The sequence below is a fragment of the Tursiops truncatus genome, chromosome 8, assembly GCF_011762595.2.
Source record: "Tursiops truncatus isolate mTurTru1 chromosome 8, mTurTru1.mat.Y, whole genome shotgun sequence".
Classification (NCBI taxonomy): domain Eukaryota; kingdom Metazoa; phylum Chordata; class Mammalia; order Artiodactyla; family Delphinidae; genus Tursiops; species Tursiops truncatus.
In genome coordinates, this window is record NC_047041.1 from 78,959,936 (window position 1) to 78,974,905 (window position 14,970).

Sequence of the window (14,970 nt, forward strand, 5' to 3'; positions counted from 1 at the left end):
TTGTGTTGCTAAATAGAAAAGCCCCACTTGTGAGTCGGAAACTAAAGTCCAGAGAAAGAGAAATGATTAAATAGATTGTTGGATATTCATATTATGGCTATGGCTGTACAATCATTAGTCATAATTTGAATATTAATTTATAATATGAAAATTGCTCACAATGGGTTATTTAATAATAGCTCTAGCATTTCATGTTTTCGCCAAAAAAGTCAATAAAATAAATCCCACAAATCTTAATATAAGTTAAGTGCAAGGATTCTGGGATGAGACTGGCCTGATTTAAAGAAGTTAGGTAACTTTTTCAAAGTTACTTAAGTGCTGAATAATTTTTTTGTTGAAGTATAGTTGATTTACCATGTTGTGTTGGTTTCAGGTGTACAGCAAACTGATTCAGTTATATATATATATATATATATATATACACACACATATATTCTCTTTCAGATTCTTTTCCATTATAGTTTATTACAAGATATTGAATACAATTCCTTGTGCTATACAGTAGAAACTTGTTGTTTACCTATTTTATATATAGTAGTGTGTATATGTTAATCCCAAACTCCTAATTTATCCCCTCCCCCTTTCTCCATTGGTAACCATAAGTTTGTTTTCTATGTCTGTGGGTCTGTTTCTGTTTTATAAATAAGTACATTTGTATCATTTTTTAGATTCCACATAAAAGTGATATCATATAATATTTCTCTTTCTGACTTACTTCACTTAGTATAATAATCTCTAGGTTCATCCATGTTGCTGTAAATGCCAATATTTCGTTCTTTTATATGGCTGAGTAATATCCCATTGTATACATGTACCACATCTTCTTTACCCATTTATCTGTTGAAGGTCACTTAGGTTGCTTCCATGTCTTGGCTAAATAGTAAGTGCTGAATAATTTTGAAAAAAGTTACTTAGTCTTAAGACTTTCTTAACTCTTAAAATTGGAATAATATTCATAGTACTTACTCTACAGAGTTGTTTCAGCAAGCTACCATACTAATATATTTTAAATGCTATATTCAGTGCCTGGTATATAATAAAAACTTGATAAATGTCATTATAAGTACACACATAAATAAAAACACATATATATCACATATATGCACACAAACACACACTTTCATAAACCTTCTCACATTTTGTCTTGGTAATCAGTTTTTCCTTCCCCTACAACCTTCTGCTATTAATGCTAAGCTATGAGGAGTGGGAAGGTATCACCTAGAATTGTACTTAAATATAAATCAAGTATATGTAAATATACTTGAGATATGGCTAGCCCAAGTTGAGAAGTTCTGTAAGTGTAAAATCCATGCTAAATTTTAAAGACTATGGAAAAAAGATTTTGAAGAGTATGGAAAAAAGAATGTAAAAAGTATCATAGTAACTTTTAATATTGTTTACATGCTGAAAAGCTATTTCTGATATATTGCTTAGATGTGTTATTACATAAATAAAATCTGCATAGTCTTTTGGTAAAGGCAACTCTACAGACCCTCTATGACCACACTGAATGGAATACTCTTCCCAAACTATGTTCGAAGCTGCTGTTCCACTTTCTAGCCTTGCACTTTCGATTGTATACACCTGATGTTTCTATTTGGACCTCACTGTTGTCTTAAACTCATCATGTCCTAAACCATATTTTCATTTTCTTCATGACTGTATATTATTTCTGACTTTCCTGTTTTGGTTCTATTCTCACTGCCCTCATGACCTCACCGCTACTTGCCGTTTACATGTCAGTAGACTTTCTTCTGGGGGCTTTTCTACTACTTGGTCCCTTTCAATCTATTTTTACCAAATCCAGATTCATCTTGCTAAAGCATCACTTATTTTTTAAAAATTATTCTTCTTTTCAAAAACCTTCAATGACACCCATTTGGCCATAAGATAAGACCCACACCATTTATCTTGGTATTATTCTGATCTTCTCTCTAATTCCTTGGTCCAGCTTTCTATCCTGGAAAATACTAATTATTTTCTATCACTCAAATGCAACTTCTGGGAGTGGTAGACATGTACTAAGGTGCTTTGTATGCAGGAAATGGAGTAAGTTTTGCAAATTGTGAGGAGAGGAAGAGATTTCATTTTGGACATATGGAAGTTGATATGTCTTTCTGATGAATTAAAATTTCTTTCTCAACTAACTTACAAGAAGATAAGAGTCTCTCATTCTAATGAAAATTGAGATGCTGAGGATGTATAGAAAAAGAGAGTAAGTGGTCATTTGACAATTTCTCAAGATATGAGCCTTCTCATTGTACTACAAAAATTCACTAACCATAGGAAGGGGCTGTTTCAGATTCACAGTTACTGGGACATTTGCTCTGGGCTATTTTTTTCAGGAAAGAAGGAGGTTTGAGGTCTACCTTCAAAGGGGACATCCTTTGTAAGGTTACTGAGATAAATGGAACTGCCCATGGCCTCAGATTGTATTAATATTTCCCAGGTCTTAAACTTATAAAATTCTTTATGATTTCCAAATAATTTCATAATTATTAACTCATGGAATTGCCATTTTGGACAAAATCTGGACACAGAATTTAGCTGACCTACTCAAGGACAAAAACTATGTTTTGATATTAGCTTCCATTGCTTTGCATTTGTAAAATGCAAAAACCACTCATAGCCTGAACTGTCCAGTCTCGACCTGTCAAGAAGTAGATGTTTCCTGGTTTAGCTATAAGAATTAGGTTTTTACTTGCAGAGGTGAGTTTACCCTGAGAAATCCACGGCAAAGTTTTCATTATGTACACTATTCAATTATTATTTACATTGGTTTTTGGTTGAGGGAAAAATAATATCCTGCTAATTCTTACCTTTACAATTCAAAGAAGTTTGACATATGCAGTAATCCAACCTTCGTTTCTAAATGTTTATTTTTTATTATAAAAGTAATGAATGTTCATTATAGTAATATTAGAAAATGCAGAAAGGTAAAAAATAGAATTTATTTTTATTTTTTTATTGAAGTATAATTTGCAAAAAGTGAAATGCACAGATCTTAGGTGTAGAGTTTGATGAGTTTTGAAAAGTGTTCATACCTGTATGATCCACACCCTAGTTAAGATGTAAAACATTTTCACCACCCGGGAAGCTCCTTGATATCCCTTTCCTATGTATCTCAATGACCTCCCTTCCCCACCCTAGGCAACCACAATTCTGATTGCTATCAGGAAGGCAGAATTAAACAACAACAACAAACTCAAGTTCTAACACTCACTGACAATCATTGCTTAGCGTATCAGCAGCTTTTGACATCACTGATCATTTCCATTGTAATACCCCACAAATTGGCTTGACTTTTGAGGCATGGCGCCCTCTCATTATTCCTCTCACCTGACTGGCTGCTACTTCTCTGTCTCCTTTGCTCAGTTTTCGTCCTCATCCTCATGTCTGATTGAACAGGGACAGTGCTTGTCTCTCTTCTACCTCTTCCCTACCTGCATATATTACTCATGGTCCCATGAAGTTGCATGACTTTCAGTGCCAGAATTTTTAAAATGTCATTACATTTTATAAACATAATGTTCAATGGCTACATTGTTATTCTATGGGGATGTGCAATGTGATTTACTTATCCATGCCTTTTTCATTGGACATTTAGGCTGTTATCTTAACTATTGTTAATAACACTGCAAGGAAGATCTTGGCACACAAAGTTACCCAACCTCCATAGTTACAATACTGGATAGATAACCAGGGGTTTCTAGGTTAAATGGTACAGACATTTTGAGGCTGTAGCTATATGTTGTCAAGTTGTTTTTCAAAAGGAATGGACTAGTATATATTCCCACCAGTATTACTAACAATAAAGAGAGATCTTTTCCCCTAAATGTGTTGAACTTTATTCAAAATTTTATAGGCAATATAAATGAAAGATCAATATATTTATTGGAATTTAACAAAATAGCTTATGTAAATTAGTTCAGAGTTTATTTGCTATTACTAATTTTATGTCAGTACAGATAGTGTTACTCTGCTGTACGCCCACAGAATTGGGATGCCATGTTGTGAAGTCATTTATTGATTTGTTGATTTATTTAATTTTTTTGGCCATGCCATGTGGCTTGCAGGATCTTAGTTCCCTGACCAGGGATCGAACCCAGGCCCCCAGCAGTGGAAGCATGGAGTCCTAACCATTGGACCACTAGGGAATTCCCTGTGAAGTCATTTATATGATGAATGTGAGTCTTGGAAACGTAAAGACATTGGTTTGGTTAATGGCTTAATCACTTAGTAGCCATGAATTTGGACAAATTGTTCAAGATCTTTGAACCTCAATGTTCTCGTCTATAAAATAGGGCTAATAAAATTTGCCTTGCAAAAGTGTTGAGATGGTTAAATGAGATCGTGTATGTAAATCACGTAGCATGAGGGTGGCACACATAAATGTTAGTTCCTATCCTCCCTACCAAATTTAAAATACTTTTCTAGGTTAAGATTCCCACCGTGGCATATGTGGCAATAAATTGTGAGCAAGCCATTTCTCATGTGGCTTACTGAACTCCTATGAATATAAGAAAGATTTTATTTGCCTTTTTTTATATATATATAAGAATGAACAAGCCAGGAAGAACTAGAGCTTTGCTCAGGACAAGGCAGACAGCTGTCATGTCAGGATGTGAGCAGTGTCAGTCAGGGATTGCCACGTGGGCACTGGAACTGAGGAACTGGCCTGAGTCCTAATCCTGAAGGGATGGGGTTAGAGATGTGAAAGTATGAACAGGGGAGACAAGCTGAGGTGAGAACTGTGGCAGTCCCAGAAATTAGAACCAAAGGGGAAGCAGATGTTCAAGGTTAGCCAAGATGGATGTGGTTCCTAGTGGTGAGGAACAGATGAGGAGGCAGGAATCCTGGGAGTGAAACGCCTAAGTCATGACACCAACATTAGAGCCCACTTTTTTTTTTTTTTTTTTTGCGGTACGCGGGCCTCTCACTGTTGTGGCCTCTCCCGTTGCGGAGCACAGGCTCCGGACGCGCAGGCTCAGCAGCCATGGCTCACGGGCGCAGCCACTCCCCGGCATGTGGGATCTTCCTGGACCCAGGCACGAACCCGTGTCCCCTGAATCGGCAGGCGGACTCCCAACCACTGCGCCACCAGGGAAGCCCAGAGACCACTTTTAAACACTTTTTCTTTGAAATAATTTCTAATTTATAGAAAAGTTTAGACATTAGTACAAATTACTTCTCTAGACCCTTTTTCAAATGCACTGATTTTGAACATTTTGTCATATTTGCTTTATCATCTGTGTATGTATATATTTATATCTTTATCTATCCAGCTACTCCTCTAATCTTTACTCCTTAATACTCTAGTGTCTATTTCCTAACAACAAGGATTTTCTCTTACATAATCATAGTATGTGATTCAAATCCAAGAAACTGAACATTGTTACAATACATTCCAACTTCATTTATTGGCCCAATAATGTTTTTTATAGCCTTCCTCCCCCCGCCCCCCATTATGTGATCCAGTTCACGATCACGAACTGCATTTAGTTTCTGTTAATTTAGTTTCCTTTCAGTTACCATTAGTCTCCTTTAACCAGGAACATGTCTCAGCCTTACTTTGTTTTGCATGACATTGACATTTTTGAAGATTAAAAGCCAATTATCTTGTTGTATGTCTTTCGATTTGGGTTTTGTAGACCTCATGTTTTGAATTTGCTTCTGAACAACAGTCTTCTTGCTAGAGATTTGCTATTAGGCTCCTTATCCAGTTAGGAGCTGGCTCGAGAATTGTAGGTGTAGCAGGATGTGGGGAGCGTCTGTAGCCCATGGAGATGAAGTAGCCAGTGAACACAGGTGAGGCTGTTTAGGTGAGGTGTAGCTCTTGGGTCTGAGACAGGATTGTAAGCCCGAGTCACAGGACCGGAAGGGACCTTGAGGGGTCACTAAGTCCATCTGCTTGGCCTTCAGCAGAAACACATTTCCACTCACCCAGACACGCCAGCCTATTTTTAAACTCCTCCAGGGAAAGCAATTCTGTGTGTGCTTCTTGCTAACCCGTACTGGTGCCGCTCGCCCTCACTGTGTGAAATCTTCCCTGTGCCTTAGCCAGATTCCTCAAGGAGCAGGTCTTAAGCTTCCTTCTCATTCTGTTTTTATGAAGGACTCACATGTAAGTCACAATCGCTTCATTATGTTTAGAGAATTGTATTTTATCACTAGTCCCTCAGGTATGTTTTCTTTAGTCTAACCTAAGGAATAAAAAAAGGAACTTAACCTATACAAATGTAAAGTATTGTTACAATAGCAATAATGGTATTATAACATTATCATATCAATAACTACACATTATCATAGCAATAATACATTTCATTTTATAGTTGGATTTTCCATGGACCTGACTACCAAGGGGACACTTTAGAATAGCATTTCTAGTCACCTATTTTTTAAATTTAAAAATAACACATTTACTGTAAAATACAAATTCAAACATTACAGAAGAATAAAAGAAAGGAAGTAAAATTCCTCTCTGTTTTCCCCCCTACCCTCAATCACATTTCCAAAACTTGGCTGCTAATTATAGTTTTGACGTCTGAAGTTCCAGAATTTTTCTGTACATACACAAACATATATGCATGAATGCATTCACACACTCACCCATACACACAGGTGCACAGACTCCTTTTATGAAAATAAAAATGGGATCATATACATGTATATTTCAGTTTGATGATATTTTCTCAATATAAAAATGATACATGTTCTTTGTGGAACATATAACACAATCATAAAGGGGAAAACATTTTAAATCAGCCATAATTGCACTGCTCACCTTGGGTACTGTTTGGATATTTTCTGATTTTTTTCTATGTATATGTGTTACAGTATATCCTGCTTTTTAATATTGTTCTTTTCCTTGATCAACTTTGAGCATCTCAGGCTGTTTAATGCTTTTCTTCTTAATTTGGAGCCCAACTGGGATGTAGTTCTCTCGTGAAGTTAGGTTACAAGAGGCAGTGGGAGAAAGGTACACTCATGGAAAAGACAGCAGGCTGACAAAGAGCAGATGATCAGGCATGCAGAAAGAGTTCCCTCCTAAAAGGGAACGCAGCATCGGTTACCCACACACCACTTGGTGAATAGGACTTCTGACAGCCTGAGACAGTGTTTTGTATGTGCAAGGCCAGACTCCCTTCATTCATGGTAAATTCATCACTATTGGCAGTGCTGGTAATAAAACATTGAATAAGACGAGCATAGGCCTTGACTTTTTTTTTTTTTTTTTTGCAGCGTTTAGTTGTTGTTTGTTTGTTTGTTTGGTTTTCTTTTTGTGTGTATGCCACAGAAACCAAGGGCTATATCTCATCAGCTTATGGGTGTTTCTTTTTTGTGCCACAGAAACCAATAGTTAAATCTCATTAGCTTGTGGTCTACTTGGATTTTGAGATTTTTCTTTTCTTCTCTAGCTTCATATTGTGTAAATTCTGATGCAAAACTTACCATGGATAATTTTTCAAATCAGTTCTTCTTGATGCATTAAAAAGTTTAGAGACTGGCTTTATATGCTTTCTTGTTAAAAAGTTCCTCAGCTTCGGAATATCTCAGGAGGAGAGAGACTATGGAATGTCTTACTTTAGGGGTTAAGAAGGATTATGTCAGCCTCTGCTTTTTTCTCATACCTATGCCTGCTCACACCTTCAAGTTGACATGGCATGGTCCCCAGTTCCTGAGTCAATTAAAAGGAAAAAGGATGAATAATGATGTTCTTCACATTACTCTTTTCCTTTGAATAGAGTAAATCTTGGAATTATGTCACATATCACACTTCAGATCATATGGTGTTTCCTCCACTCTACCCCCATACCCATTTCAGTTCATCGGGCTTGGAATCTGAGTGCCCAAGTGATAGTTAGAGTTGCAACTGTCTTATATCTGTCCCCTTTCCTCAGTTTCAGTGCAGAATAGGGGTTCTGCCTGGGTCCTCTCTTTTTAGCTCAGTTGGTTGCTCTGTTTAGCACTGAGGAGACCCTCATTACACACTATCCAATGGGCAAGAACCCTGAGACTTGCCTCAGTGTTGGCAGGTATCTTGGTTCCATTCTCTTATGCCATGGACAGAGTTCCTGCTGCATGAATACCTCTCCAGTAAGTATATACCCACATTCAGTTAGCCTCCTGGGTCCCTTTCAGCCAATCCTCATGAACTTCATTTTTTAAAAATGAACAAACATTTATTGAATGCTCATTAGGTGCCAGGTGTTGCTCTAAATGTCTAGGATACATTAATGAGCGAGAGACCAAAATCTTGCTCCCCATGGATCTTGCATTCTAGTGGATGTTTTAAGAATGAAAGATTGTGATACTGAGGCTGGGACCATTGTGCCGCATCAGAAACAAAACAGTTCTCCCAGATGCCTTCTCTGCGGTAAACATCTGTAACTTTTATTAAACCCATTGTGTTTATTCTCTCCTTTGTTCTCGTATTCTAAGGTTTTAGATTTGTGTCTAAATAGACCTTAGTTACGGCAAGCCTTACATTTATAAAAGGTTTTCTTCCCAAATATACTCAGCCATTACACTGAAAGTTTCAATGAGCCAAAATTATCCAAGTGCACATTTGCATTTGACAAAACTAACCGGTTCCTCTTTTTGATCAGTTAATAGATAGCAAAAGCCCTGGGTCATTGAAAATAAATGTGTAATATAAATGTTTGTGGCAGGTAGAGATTAAGATCATGACACAGTAAGAAAATAATCCTTGTGCCTGTGGAAATAATTTGAATTTGTGGGAGTGGGGGGTGGCTAAAACTTTCAGAAGTATAACTCCTTAAAATATGGATCCTCTAGGGCTTCCCTGGTGGCACAGTGGTTGAGAGTCCGCCTGCCGACGCAGGGGACATGGGTTCGTGCCCGGGTCCGGGAGGATCCCACATGCCGCGGAGCGGCTGGGCCAGTGAGCCGTGGCCGCTGAGCTTGCATGTCCGGAGCCTGTGCTCCGCAACGGGAGAGGCCACAACAGTGAGAGGCCCGCGTACCGCCAAAAAAAAAAAAAAAAAAAAAAAAAAAAAAATATATGGATCCTCTAGAAACAGCTGATGAGAATAAACTTTAGCTCTCCTTGGGATTGTCCAAGATGCCCTGTGATTGTTTGTGCTATTTGTATTTTCTTTCTTCTATATGTTTTCTGGGATCATTGTGCTATTTTAGCTCTTACTTAGAGGTACTCCCTGTTGAGATGCTAAAATATCCTGAAAGTGGCAGTGCTGAATTTTTTGCATGCCCAGGAGGTGGGTAGTGCAGGATTGATTTGTAATGACACTTTACTGTAGAGTAAATTTTTAGCTGTAATGCTATTTTGGGCTGCTTGATCCCACCAGATTTGGAGAAGTTTGAATTACCTTAAATAACTAGAACACAGACACTCCTATGTTACCCCTGAGACACGCTCACTGAAGCATGGAAATTAATTCAGATATGCATCCAAGCTTCACTGAATTTTAATCTAAGTGTTTATAGGATTATTTATTGATATTTGGGAAATAAAAGTTATTCCATGATGAAAATCTGATTGAAGGTGGCAACAAGAGCAATGCCACAGTTGAATGTTTGTGAACTTTCTGTCTTGGTCAAGGAAACTGTAGCAGATTAACAGTGGCTTCCCATTCTTTGTTATCCTCCCCATCAACACATGAGATCTATTTCCCACCTCTTAAAACATAGGCCACCCTGTGACTACTTTGGCCAATAGAGTCCAGTGGAAATGATGCTGTTTCAATTCTAGACATAGCACTTAAGTGGACTGTAAGTTTTGCTTCTTCATCTTGGAGCCCTGTGCTGCTGTGTAAGAAGTCTGACAACCCTGCTAGAGAGGCAAAGTAAAGAGACTCTGACACTGCATGGGGAGAGAAAGGAGCCTCGCTGAGACCCCTTCCAGCCAAGGACAGGCAAGTGGGTGAAGAAGTCAGCTTGGAAATGGATCTTCTACCCCCATTCACCCCAGCTGATACCATGTGGCTTAGAGATAAACCAGCCAGCTGAGCCCTTCCCAAATTCCTGATCCATAAAATTGAGAGCAAAACAAAATGGTTGCTTTAAGCTACTAAGTTTTGGGCAGTAATAGATAAAGGAAACAGAAACATTTTGTTGAAATTCAGGGTTCCATTTTTAACAAAGGAGGTTTTATTCATTCATCCATTTATCCACCTATCCATCAGTGGAATATTTACCAAGAGTTCACTATATCTCTGATGGTACTGGGCTAAGTTCACAAGGAAGTTCTAATAGAATTTTGGCTTTGTGCTGATTTAACCTCAAAGTATTGTCTCATTATTTAGGAAATGAGAATCCTCTTTTTACATTTTCCTTTCATTTATTTTGAATGTGCACCTGAGTGCCTACCATGTTCCAGGCACTGTATAAGTTGTTGACAAAACAATGGTGACTAAAATAATATGGGTTATAGCCTCATGAGGCTTACTTATGATGGAGAAATACAAAATAAATTTTTTTCTTCCAATCTATAGAATAAGATGACAACATAGACTTCACAGGATTTTCTTTGAAGATTAAGTGATATGATGAATGTGAAAGCCCTTTTAAGTAGTTATTCTTTATAAAAGTAAAAGCATTTATTGAGTCTTGATGATAGTAACAGTAGCAGAAGAGCTCAGAGACAAAGCAGATATTTAACACTCAAAGTGAAAACATGAATGTATGTAAGTGACAACTTATAGTAGGAATTGTGACTCGGTTTTGGTGGGGGGCCCTTATTAGACCTCAGTTGATCCAAAAAACTTCTGAAACTATATGAAAGAGGTTGTGTAGATGTGCATTATTTTTGGATCAGAAACCCAACGCTTTCATTAGATTTTCAAAGGCGTGAGTGATCCTGAAAGGTAAATAGCCATTGATGAAGAGAATAAAGGCAACTGCAGTATGTTAAGCCCCTCTGGATGCCAACCACCTGCTCAGTATTCTCACACATGCTAATTTTTTTTTACTAATACAAAGCAGTACATGTTTATTGTGGAGTAACAGATAAGTGAATACTCCCATAACTGCATCATTTATACAGCATAACATGAACATCGTGGAGTTACACACACTAATTTAATCTACGCAATCTCTGTGAGGAAGAGACTCTCATTCCCATTTTACAGATTAGAAACTGAGGCTCAAAGAGGTTAAGTGAATTGTCCAAGTTTAGTAAACGATGGGCCTGGCATTTCAATCCAGCTCTGCCTGGTCCCAAAGGTCTTTCCACATATACCATGTGTATCAGTGAGAGTTCTTAGTTGCAAGCTATAGTAACCAACATGCTGGCTTAAGCAAAAAGGAAATGCACTGAGAAGATATCGGCACTGACAAATTTTCTGGGAAACATGGAGAGACAAAATCATTCCTACGATTCTGATAGGGACTTACTAGGGACACACTGTTACCCCTTCCAAAACAAATGTCTGGGACGTAAGCTCAACGTGCCAATGTGTTTAATAGGTATTTAGAGAAGACCCAAATAAACAGATGCCGTCCTCACTTTTTCTGATCCTCTTTCAATGAAAGATTATATACTTTTTTCAATCACTTATAAGACATATTTTAAACACCTATAAGAAGAAATAATGACAATATTGCTTATATTATTATAATCCTCAGTACTTCATAATTTATACCGAACTTACACACATTTTATCTATTTATAATTTGATCCACCCAAGCAGTCTGGAAGGTTGATGAGGACAAACGTTTTTATCCGCCTTTGATAAGCAAGGAAACTGAAGCTGGTAGGTGCTACTTGATGTCCTCCAAAGCTCACATGGCTGCTAAGTGCTCTGATCCCCTATGTCTGGGGCTTCTTTCTACTAGATGTCCCATAGAACTCAAGTGCCTCAGCTGTACACAGGGCTGAGGTAGTTAGGCCCTCACCAGGCAGGCCTCCAACACTCTGCCCTTTTTACATGCCATAAGGAGGAGCTGGTTGATGGTACATACCTACAGACTGGGCATCATTGCACAGTGGGCAGCAGACTGGCAACTGTGATGCTTGGTCATTAAAACATAACCTGAACATAATGAAGTGAGGTAGATTGGCAGCACAATACGAATTTGTATCCAGACACAGATGTTAGTTTCAGGTGACAGGTTTTGCAAATGTATACATCAGTTATACTGGAGTTCCAGACGGGTGTTGTTGGGAATATAAGAGCCTTGGAAAGCCCCCGCTTAGCACTTCCCACAACTGGCCAGACTTCACCCTGAATGGGCAGAACATTGTGGCACCTGACTGCATCTCCCAGGGGAAAATGAGGGAGTTTTAAAGTGAAACTCCTTCAGTCTAATATTCTCTGGTAGCCTTTGTGGAAAATGCATCCTTTGGCTTCACTGGGGTTCACCGAAACTGGTGTAGGTTTAGGTGTTATTTTTGTGAAGCCTTATCTTCAATCTTCTGTGGGATTCTTTTAGTACCAAGTGCAGAAGTGGACAAATGACCATGTTTCCTCTCTTTTTTTCATCCACATAACAGGCGCAGCTACCATTTATTAAGTATTTACTATGTAGTAGGGGGCTGTGATACATAATTTATATAATTATACTATTTAATCTGTACCATAACTCTATGAGGTAGTTATTATTCTATTCATTTAACTGAAATTTAGAGATGGAAAAAACTTGCCCAATATCTTATGGCTCTCAACTATCTTTGGAGGGACCTGAACCTAATCTTTTCTCCCTCTAAGGCCTGGAGCTCTTCACACCACTGCTCAGAGAGAAGATTCTGTGTCTCTTTCAAGTCAAAATTGGAGAGTTCATGGTGTGAAGTGTCCACATCTTAGAACTGTTGTTCCTTAACTGCCTAGGGCCTTGCAGCAAAACAAAATGTGCCACCACGTAGAAATCCTGGAATACTATCTCACTTGGGTCCACAAGTTGATTGCCTTTACTACTTCTTTGATTCTCTTCACAACAACAACATGTAGCCTATATCTATCCAGAGAGGTTTCCCATCCATCTGTAGGACCATCTGTGGTTAGAAAAATATATTTCTCTTTACACCATTGTAGCTGCAGGACATTTTGGAGAGTTATCATTGAAGAAAGGAAGGATGTCCATTAGTGTAATGAAAAGTCAAGTGGACTGTTCAGAAATTCACTCTTTTATGCAGTCCTAGGATTCTGGACTTTTTAGCCAACCTGATATATTTATAAACCCCCTTCCAATGATCCAGTGCTATTAAGATGCTCCCACTTTTATTCTCTACCTGTTCCCTTTCTGTCATGTTCTTTACCTCAGCTCTTCATCCTTAACATTCTCCTCTACTGTGTCTTTATTAAACACAGGGACAATAGTAGTGTCTCCCATTACTTTGGTATTCTCTACCTAAAATGGTAATTAAATAATTAAATTAATTTTAATTAAATAATATGTATACTTTTTTTTTTTTTTTTGCGGTGCATAGGCCTCTCACTGCTGTGGCCTCTCCCGTTGCGGAGCACAGGCTCCGGACGCGCAGGCTCAGGAGCGGCATGTGGGATCTTCCCAAACCGGGGCACGAACCCACGTCCCCTGCATCGGCAGGCTGACTCTCAACCATTGTGCCACCAGGGAAGCCCCGTATACTTTTACACAGTAAGTATGTATTACTTTATATGTAACTGTGTGTTAAGTACTAGGCTAGGTCCTTTATAAGAGGGGTCCCCAACCCCTGGGCCATGGACTGGTACTGGTCCCTGGCCTGTTAGGAACCGGGCCGCACAGCAGAAGGTGAGCTGCGGGTGAGCGAGTGAAGCTTCATCTGTATTTCCAGCCGCTCCGCATTGCTCACATTACTGCCTGAGCTCCACCTCCTGTCAGATCAGCGGCGGCATTAGATTCTCATAAGACTGTGAACTGTGCACGCGAGGGATCTGCATTGCGTGTGCCTTATGAGTGTCTAATGCCTGATGATCTGAAGTGGAGCTAAGGCAGTGATGCTAGCGCTGGGGAGTGGCTGCAAATACAGATTATCAGTAGCAGGGAGGTCTGATTGCACAGAGACCATAATAAATCAATTGCTTGCAGACTCATATCAAAACCCTATCAGTGAGTGGCAAGTGAAAACAAGCTCAGGGCTCCCCCTGATCCTGCATTATGGTGAGTTGTATAATTATTTCATTATATATTACAATGTAATAATAATAGAAATAAAGTGCACAATAAATGTAATGCACTTGAATCATCCCAAAACCATCCCCCACCCCCCGGTCCGTGGAAAAATTGTCTTACACGAAACCAGTCCCTGGTGCCAAAAAGGTTGGGGACCACTGCCTTATAATATCATTTTCAATATTCACAAATCTTTATGAAATGGGCTTTTGAAAATCTCAGTTTCACAGATGAGGAAGCTGATGTCCACTGGGGCTAAAAATCTTGCCCACGTTCCTACAGGCAGAAAGTGACAGCCAGGGAGAGACAAAGCCAGGACCAGAACCTGTGTCTCTCTAAAGCTTATGCATTTTTCACAATGCCATATTACCTTTTAATTTCAAGACCAGTAAAATAGTTAGTAGTAATTTCTTATTTCTTATCCTACCGTCATTATTGAAGTCCTAACTTCTTTTGGAATCAAGTTGCTCCTATGATCAATTTTAGGAATTGGGAAATTGTATAGGTTGAAAGATCCCTTAAATGGATGTTACCCTCTAAAGAGAAAAGCTCTTTAAAGCTGTTGGAATCTGGGCTGAAATAACCAATTTCTATCTATGCTCATGTTAGAAAGGCTTAACCTAGAATAGCTTTTTGAGTGAAGCATTGACCTCATTTTTCTTCTTCTCCTAAACAGAACCAGTTGGAGATAAGTATATGTTTATCCCTTGTCATTTATTGTTGGTGTCCTTAATGGTTCTATAGATTAGCTGCTTTATGCCTTTACGTGTGCATAGAGAAATTTCCTTTGGTTTCTGTTGGTGTTAATTTCCAGATACCATGATTGCTAACTGTCATGGCAAAGACCAATGAAATTCTCTCTGGCACTGTGAAGCC